Raw genomic sequence first — 9,397 nt, forward strand, 5'->3', positions numbered from 1 at the left:
GGAGAGCAAATGTTTTGAGAATGATGAGGGCAATGAATGTACAAATGTGCTTTACGCAATTGATATATGTATGGATTGTGATAAGAGTTGTATAAGCCCCTAATAAAATGATTAAAGTTAAAAAACGAAAAGACAAAAGTATTGCAGTCATTCTTGTTACTTGAGAGCATGAGAAAACGGAACTTCCTGCCACTCTTGTATCGCACAGATCTGAGCCATAGTAGACACAAAAGGAAGAAGCAGAATTGTAACTGATGAACCTGTGGAGTGGGACAGAGAGCGTGTCCTTCACAGGCTGAGCTCTGAAGAACTGCAGGCGAAGTATGCTGCTCTGAACACTGAGTCCAAGATGCAGCTTCAGAAACAAGCCAATGGGTCACAGGCAGAAACAAAACTATGGGAAAGGAAACAGGAACGATCCCAATGCCACAAACAACCTGCAAACAGGCAATGTCCTCAAGCCTCTGTTAACTCTCAACTGAATATTTTAAAAGTAGAGTGTTTCAATGAAGCCAGTGAATTCTTTTGCGGACCAGTTCAGGTAACAAGAGAACCGGTTCAAACATTGTTAAGGACGGTTATATAAATTAAAAAGACAGACATGAAATTACAGTTACTGTCCTGGGTCAGTGACAAATTTATAGCAACGGCACCATAACAGGAATCACCCCTATGGAATGAGCCACAAGCGGTCTCTTGAGATGTGTCTACACAGAACAGATGCAGTGCATATTTTTGGTGGTTTCTTCTTTCCTCTCTGAAACACTGTAATTGAATCGATCAAATTTAAAACAACGACAGCATCCTAAAATTATAGGAATGTGACAATAATTTGATCATATCAGAAAGATATGAAACCTGAAATTTCCCCTGGTATCTCTGTCCATGAAGCTGATGATCTTAACAGTCAGTCATCATACCCGTCTCTGGCTCCAAAAGAACGGTGATTGTGTTATCCTGGAGAGAAGCCATGAACTACAGGTCAGACGATCTGGATCTTAGCTCGGTCTTCAGATATCTGAAGTTATTTGACCGCAGGAGTTAGTATGTTTTGACTAGTTTAAATGTATACACACTTACACTTTTAACTCTAACATTCTTGATATTTTATTAGTATATTTCAAAACACTCAAAACACAAATGTTAATTGATATCTAAATCTTTTGTAATTCAACAAATAAGTGTATAACTGAATTCTACATGTGAACAATGTTAAATTGATAAATGTGTTATAAACAAGAGAGTTTCAAAGATTTGTGGAAAATGAAATTTTAAAGTAATAGAATATTTGTGCACTTTTTGAATCCCCCTTTTATATGTATAAATATTGACAACAATCAAGTTCACGTACGTTATCAAAGATTACATTATGTCCAGCATAATCTTAATATTAGACCATTCAGAAAATTTAACCTAATAACAGGGAACCTGCACTGACTTATTTTCAGTGTGCTCGTCATAAACAGAAGCAACAGCTTAGATTTCTAAAGTTCATTTATTTGTACAGACACACTTCAGCACTATTTAGTGAAATCCTTAGAAAGAACTGAAGTCTAAACTGGGGAGAGGCTCAGGTTTTTAACCCTTTGTAAATGTCCTCACTTGTCAACTACCTTGTGACTATCTTGTGAGGCAAAATTTCACATTTATGGTAATAGCAAAAAAATAATCTGTGAGTATTAAGGTTGCATGTCAGCTTGGCTATTGTCCATCATCTGGCATGGCGCTCTGGCCGTGTCTCATGACATTTAGCCAAGGTCATGACCATCTCTGCAGATCCTTGGTGGGACTACGGGTTGGACATTGGCCTGTTCACCGAAAGACTGCGGATTCTAACTCCCCAGCCATTCCACAGAAGAATGATAAGGCTGGCTGTTTCCCTATTTACAATTCCAGAAACCCTGAAGAGTACTTTTACTCCGTCATATAGGGTCACAAAATATTGGAATCAACTCGATGGCAACTGATTTGGGAGGTTGTGGTGAGATCTGCTGTGAGCAGCCAGCCAAGCGACAGGGAGTTTCCTCAGGGGATTTCTCGTGCTTCCAATGTAGATGAACACTGGCAATGCTCACCTGTTTGTTCTGGATCTGAATCCTGCGTCTGACTCAGCATCTGACCTCACCTCCTTGTTCTAAAGGCCCGCAGCCTTTAGGATTGCCTCCTTATCTCTGGCATCAGTAGCCTGCCATCTTACCAGCCAAAGTTGGATCATTAGCCTCTGTAAACACCCGCATGCCATCTGAAGTGCCAATCTTGGGTTCATCATCCCCTGTAGTCACATAAGTTGGGAGAGGTCTCTAACCTGCCACCTGATCCAGCAACTTGGAACTTATCAGACTCTTCAATCACTTAAGCCATTTCCTTGAGATAAATGTCTCAGGATTTATACATATATAAGCTTTAATGTGTTGCTTCTCTAGAGAATCCAACCTAAGCTCTCTACCTACTATCCAACTCTGTTATGTGTTAACAACATACATCTCACAGTAAGGACCACTGATGTGAAAAGATAGTAACACTTACTATGATGTTTAAGGTTGTGTGTCAACCTGACTGGGCCGTGATTCTCAGTGGTTTCACCGTTATGCAACGATGTAGTCATATTCCATTTTGTGATCTGATATAGTAATCGTCCATTTTTATATTATGCCAATCTTGCTGAACAACTTGGTCTTTGGAACTTAAGCATGCCAGTAAGTGAAACATGGGTGTAATATATATGCAAATATCTGTAGAAGGTCATTTCTTTCCTGATTTTTAATGGAGATGTCTGTTAGAAAATTGATTGCCATGAAAATTAGAAAGCATTAACAACTTTCCAACGAAAGGGTAGAAAATGCAGATATCTCATGAAGTGACTTTACCAGCTGGCAAATGTCCTCACCTACCAATGGCCCTTTAAAAAACAAAGCATAGCAACACTGGCACAATACAGAATATACAATCTTATGTTTTCATTCAAAGCACAATGGTTTTTGAAAAATATTTACAATATGTCCAAAAAAGATAATTTTAAAGGGCATTACAAATAGCATAAGTCAATCAACAACAGAGGAACTCATCAAAGAATTATGAATGAAATATTGCATTTTAAAATTATTTAATAATGTGGAATGATATCATATCAGTAAAAAGATTCACATACAACATAATGTTAACTATATACTCATATAGCACCTATAAATATGAATAATAAAGATATTTGAAGTGAATTTAATAAAGGAATGAAATTTATTAAAATATTACTCATGGTTATCTGAGGAGTGACCTCTATTATATTTTGCTATACTTTCCAAATATCTTTAGTATTCATGGAAAGGGAATATGGCTAAAGATGTAACACAAAATTTAAAAGTCCTTTATCATGCCCAACATGGATAGCCAGTGATTTTTTAAAATGAAATAAAAGTAAAACCATTTAAATGGGGTCGAAGAGTATATCCATGTTCATTAGATAAATGAGGCAGAACCTATTTCAGAAAAGAACTATCCGATTTTGCTTACCACAATAATTAGCTTAATGAAAATAAAAAATATTATTTAAATGGTTTTTCTTCCCTAATACTAATCACTGAATTATAAGAATCACGATTTATAGTCGGAATTGGAATTTCTCTTTTCTTCTTTTCTGTATCTTACATTTCTTTCCCAGATCTGCATGCTCTGAGATGTGTACCACTTACATGTACATTGTCACTAGATTCATAGTAAGTATGTAGTGGCAGAATTTACCCACATCATTTTTATCCCATTAGCCTTTTATGGCAGTTAATTCCCTTTTCAACCTACGCTTTTCTCACATACATGAGATAATCTTAATGGAGACCATGTCCTCGTAAATATATTTTAAGTGTATGAAAAAAGTCTAGTTTAGCCATCCACCCCCACCCCCCAAAATAAAAAACAACCCCAAATTAGAAACAGTTGGTATGTATTTAAGGCCTCACCTAGTTAATTTCCTTTTTGTTGTTTTCTCTACCAAGTTATCCTGTGTTATGAATTTTCTGAATTGGCAGCAAAGGAAAATCCGTTCGTTCATGACACCCTGTCTTACCTCTTGGCTACTTTCCACACTAACACCCTTCAGCAATCTCAGAGTTGAAACTTCTGCTTCACCGCCACACACTCAGGAGCTCAAGAAGTTATACAAACAAGAAACAAGGAAAAGATTGCCTCATCAAATGAATCTCAGGGTGTGAAATAAAAAAATTGGAGAAGAAACCTTGGTTTAGTAAACAGTTTCCTTGTTCTATAATTGTTGTATCCTTATTGCTCGGAATACTCCTTTGTTTACCATGAAAAACTCCACCAGAGCACAATATCTGACAATGCCTAGGGCAGAATAAGGTAGCTGCAATACGATGCCTTGGTAATATTTTTGAATTCTTTATGAGACATTATAAAGAAATCTTTATTCATTGAAGACAGTAAAAGGGTACATGCAACCAGTTAAGAAGTGTTTAACATCAGAATATAAAGGCCTATTCCCGTTTAGACGTATACCTTGTTCTATTGTACTTTTTCTTTATTGCCTTTTACAGATATTGTGTCTTGTACAAATAGGTTTATGACAACCCTGCACAGAGCAAGTCCATATGTGCCATTTTTCCGACAGCACATGTCTATGTCACACTTTTATAATTTTCATGATATTTAAAAACTTTTCATAATGCTATTGCACACTTTAAAGACTATTTTGTCTATTAGGTGCCACACACACAATTACAACTCTGTGTAGCACAGAACAGGCTCAGTCCTGCCCCATCTTCACAATCATTGCTATATTCGAGCCCCTCTTTGGAGCTCTGCGCCAATCCACTTCATTGATTCCCTTCTTTGTCTCTTACCTTCTGTTTGACCAAGCATGTGTCCTTCTCCAGGGACTGGTTCCTCCTGAAGACATGTCTAAAATACATGAGATGATTTCTTGATGTTCTTGTTCCTAAGACACCCTCGAGCAACACTTCTTCCAAGACAATTTTTCATTCTTCTAGTAATCCATGTCATATTTAATGCCACTCACTGTATTACACTGTTGTCCAGAGAAGCAAATGAAACTGTATACACACACACACACACACACACACGGAGATTTATATCAAGAAAATGGCCATCTCCAAGTCTAGGCAGGTTCCAAGTTGGTAGATCAGATGTCCATAGGACAGGAGGGTTTTCTTAACTTTAGAAGCTTTGGGAGCATATGAACACCAAATAGACAGGAAGATCTCAGGCTGGTGGTTCTAGAAGCAAATGAATCCGAAGTCAGCAGGGCAGATGGCAGACTGCCGATGACTCCCAGGATTGGCAGGCAATATTGCAGGTCTCTGAGTCAAATCCAAAGAACTGAAGGTTGATGAGCCAAGTAGTTGTAGGACCCAGGCCCAGCAAAAAGTGGACATGTTCTACCAACACTTTCACACGTATTAGAAACAGGCCACCCCCGCCACCCTCTATGGAATTTCCTTTCCATAGATTGCATTGAGGATCTGATTACATTGTGTTAGATCAGTTCATGGGGATTACTATGTGTTCAACACCAAGTCATTGCTAATTCTCTCCCAGTCAAGTTGACAAAAACCTAATTGTCACATTCACCAACACTATGATCCCCAGGGGTCAATGCTTCTGTAGGCTTCTTTATCCGTTTTCCAGCTTTCACACTCCAGGGAAATATATGCTTTTAAGTCCACTGGCCCAGTGCAGCACAGTTTGATCTGCTGCTGCTTCCTGGGCACTGATAAAATAAAATCCTTTCAACTTCAAACTTTTCTCTTTTTATCATGATGTTGTGCATTGGTCCAGTCATGAGGATTGATGTTTCTTTTTCTTTATGTTGGGGTGTTTCATATTGAATGCTGTAGTTTTTATCTTCATCGGTAAGTGCACAAGTCCACTTTGCTTTTATTAAAGAAGGTTATGTCTTGTGCACACTGTAAATTGTTAATGAGTTTTCCTCTAACCTTCAGGCCACATTATTCTCCATATAGTCCAGCTCCTTGGGATATTTGTTCAGCATTTAGAAGTACTGTGATAGGACATAAACCTGATGCACACATTTCCTGATTTTAAACCAAGCAGTGTTCTTGCACAATTAAGTGTTCTGGAATGTCTGCTCTTTACAATGTAATCCACAATTTGTTATAATCCAGACAATCAATGCTTTTGCGTATTTAATAAAGCATGGGTACATATCTTTCTTGTATTTCCTGATTTCAGCTAAGATCCATTGGTTTGGTTCATATCCTCTTTACACACTGCCTTAAATTACTGGCAGCTCTTAGTTCATGTACTGCTGCAAACAGATTTTGAATTATCTTTAGTAAAATTTTACTTAGATGTAATATTAACATAACTTCCATACACATGGGCAAACAAAAAAAGGGACTTGCTCCCTTTCAATATTTGCATTAGTGAGGTAATCTGGAACAAAGCCCACACATTTCCAAGGTAATTCTGTAACAAAATACTTTGCATTATTGTATATTCTCCTAAAATTTGGTCTTTGCCTGGCCAAGTAAAAACAGGCCTTATTCCACTAGCAATATTCGTTACACATGTATAGATATGAGGCAAATGAGTTGCCAATAGGATATCAAATCCTGCACACCCAGTAGTAGCCTTGCAATACATACTGCTCTCAAAATAGATGTGCTGAAAAATCATTTTGTGCCTGCAATAAAGGTTTCACCCAACTCAACAAATTGTAAGTGAGAGACATACATGCACACAGAGCCCTATAGATAAATGTTCATGGAAATATCTTTCCTTTTCACTTAAGAGCTTCAACTAAATTAAGATGGTCAGATGTACCCAATGAAATACAGGAATTTAAATTTCAGATAAACAATGAATCATATCTTAGTTTAAGTCTGTCTCAAATCACCCACTGCTGTCGACGATTCTGACTCATAGAGACCTGGGTGGACAGACTAGCCCCGCTCCATCGAGTTTCTGGGGCTGTAATCCTTACGAAAGCTGAAGGCCTCCTCTCTCTCTTAAGGTGACTGTGGTTCACACCACTGACCTTTTAGTCTACAGACAATGCCTATCACACTGCATTACCAGGGCTCCTTATGTGTCTGACATATATTCCTATATATACTCGATTTTTCACTGTTCATCTGAATTTCATATCTAATGAGATCTCTTATGCATTATTATATTGCATTGACTGTCCTATAGGTGCCCCTAAAATAAATATACACGATTTGACCCTTAAAGATCCCTGATGATGCCATGTGATAAGCATTGGCCATTAACTAAAAGGTCAGTGGTTTGAACCCATCAGTCACTTTAGGAGAGAAAAATTCTGCAGAACAAGGCCAGAGGTGGAACAAAAATGTAAAATTCTTTAACAAAATGTACAAAATATGGTTCCATCGTTCTTGGGCCCCTCAGTCAGATCAAGGTAATGAAGGGAGGACAGAGTGTGTAGCAAAGACAAAAGATATTATGGAAAAAGTTTCTATGGGAAAAGGTGGGCATGAGCCCCTTCCGTGTCCCAAGGAGAAAACAGAAATTTGTTGCAACCTCATCCCAAGGCAAGTCCGTTTCCTTTAGCGCCCGTCCCCAGCCGATCTCTGCAGCCCTTGGGGATACTATGAACTAAGAACGCTAAAGCCACCTGTGTGGGAACAATGGAGAGAGGAAATGGCTCTGTTGACGAAGTCACTCTACTGTCACTAGTAAAAGTCCAGGACTGTAAGAACTTTTCTCATGGACCAGATGTGGCATGTGAGAGACAAACTTGGTGGTCCAGAGCACAAAGGGCTTGGACGGAGCACCAGCGTGAAGGAGAGCTACCATGGCACCCAGCCAAAGGGGAGGCATCACTCAGACTTTGAGAAAGAAATTCAAAAGTGTTAGTTATGGGTCTTCAAAGAGTTGCATAAAAGAAAGCGTCAGCTACAAGCATCTGCTGGGACCAGAAGAGAGATGCACTGGGAGGGAGACACACTGGGATGAAGACACCAGTGCCTGCCTCCCTCTGCTCCCACCTCCCTCTTCAGTCCCACCACTGGTTTCTGTGAGTCAAGGTCAACTCATGGTGACCCCATGTGTGAGCAGAATCGTTTTTTTGCAGGGTTTCCGGTGGCTTTGACCCTTCCGAAGTAGATCACCAGTAGAGCCTTCCTTCAGAGGGATTCTGGGTAATTTGGAACAACCAACCTTTTTCTGAATCATTTGTACCACTTAAACTTTTCTTCAACCCGGGCAGGGTCCCAGGCTGCAGCTACGGAGTCCTAATCCAGGAGGGACAGAGAAAGCTTTTCTTTCTGCTCCCTCAATCCCCAGCCTGCCATTTACAGGCCTGTTGCGGAGAAGGAGAAAGCAACGTGTTCACCACGATTAAAGATTAAAGTGCCAATTCACATCTTACACTGAATTCTTCTTAAATTTATGAATTGAGCTGGCATGTTATTTCTCAAAATTTCTTGTTGTAAGTCTATTTATAACATACAAGTGTATGACTGACAAAAAATTTCTAACTACATAAAGTTTAAAGGAATCATCAGAGATAATTCAGTGATTCATATGTTTTGCTATATGGGTCATATTGCAATAGGAATTGGAAGTGGAAGCCTTTTCCCCTGGATAAAGCAGTTTTCCCGATATGCCCCTCGGTGACCTGTTGATAGGTCAAGTAGGACAAGTGCTGTCAGCTGACATACTGGCCACTTTGGCCATGATGTACATACTTTTGTTGCTGGCAAAATATAAAACCATTTTCAAGTTCAGAAACCCAAACACTTAAAATGCTCCAAAACATTTAAAAGATCCTTTTGAAGACCCTCTTGTTTTTGTTTTTACTTCTGATATTCAGGAAGAATGTGACAAGACCATAGTAAAAGTATGTCTACTATTGGCTGACATCTTTCAGGGCTAGGCAAAATTTACCTCTGAATCAATTTAGTTTTCTCCCCAAAGACTTCATCAAATTCCCTTTTCCCCTATATTTTTGGTGCCAGCTTCATCCAACTCTAAAGGATTTCCAGATTCCTTTCTGTCCCAAAAGGAACGACACTAGAAGAATTAACCTCCAGAAACTGAGAACAAGAAAGAAATATAAACATATCTGGAATCAATAACAAAATCTATTGCAATAATGCATAACATGAGAAACTCCCGATGCAGCCAAAGCAGGATATCAGCCAAACATTGCACAATACAGAAAGCAGCAGTAGAGTCTGAGAGTAAGAATAGCAGATATTGTCAGCATCAACCGAATGCACAAATCCCCACATATAACGACCTCACTGGGAAGGTAGAAGAAGAGCAAAGAGCAAGAATGCAGCGAATGGATCTTTTCCTTTACGGGGCTACCCTCCAGATTTGGCAAGGGTTTTAAATGCAGAGAAGGCACTGCCCTACTCTATTCTCCTTTCCACTTTCT

Source organism: Echinops telfairi, unplaced genomic scaffold (genome assembly GCF_000313985.2).
Source record: "Echinops telfairi isolate 266 unplaced genomic scaffold, ASM31398v2 ScPeMD7_1;HRSCAF=3_0, whole genome shotgun sequence".
In the NCBI taxonomy this organism is placed as follows: domain Eukaryota; kingdom Metazoa; phylum Chordata; class Mammalia; order Afrosoricida; family Tenrecidae; genus Echinops; species Echinops telfairi.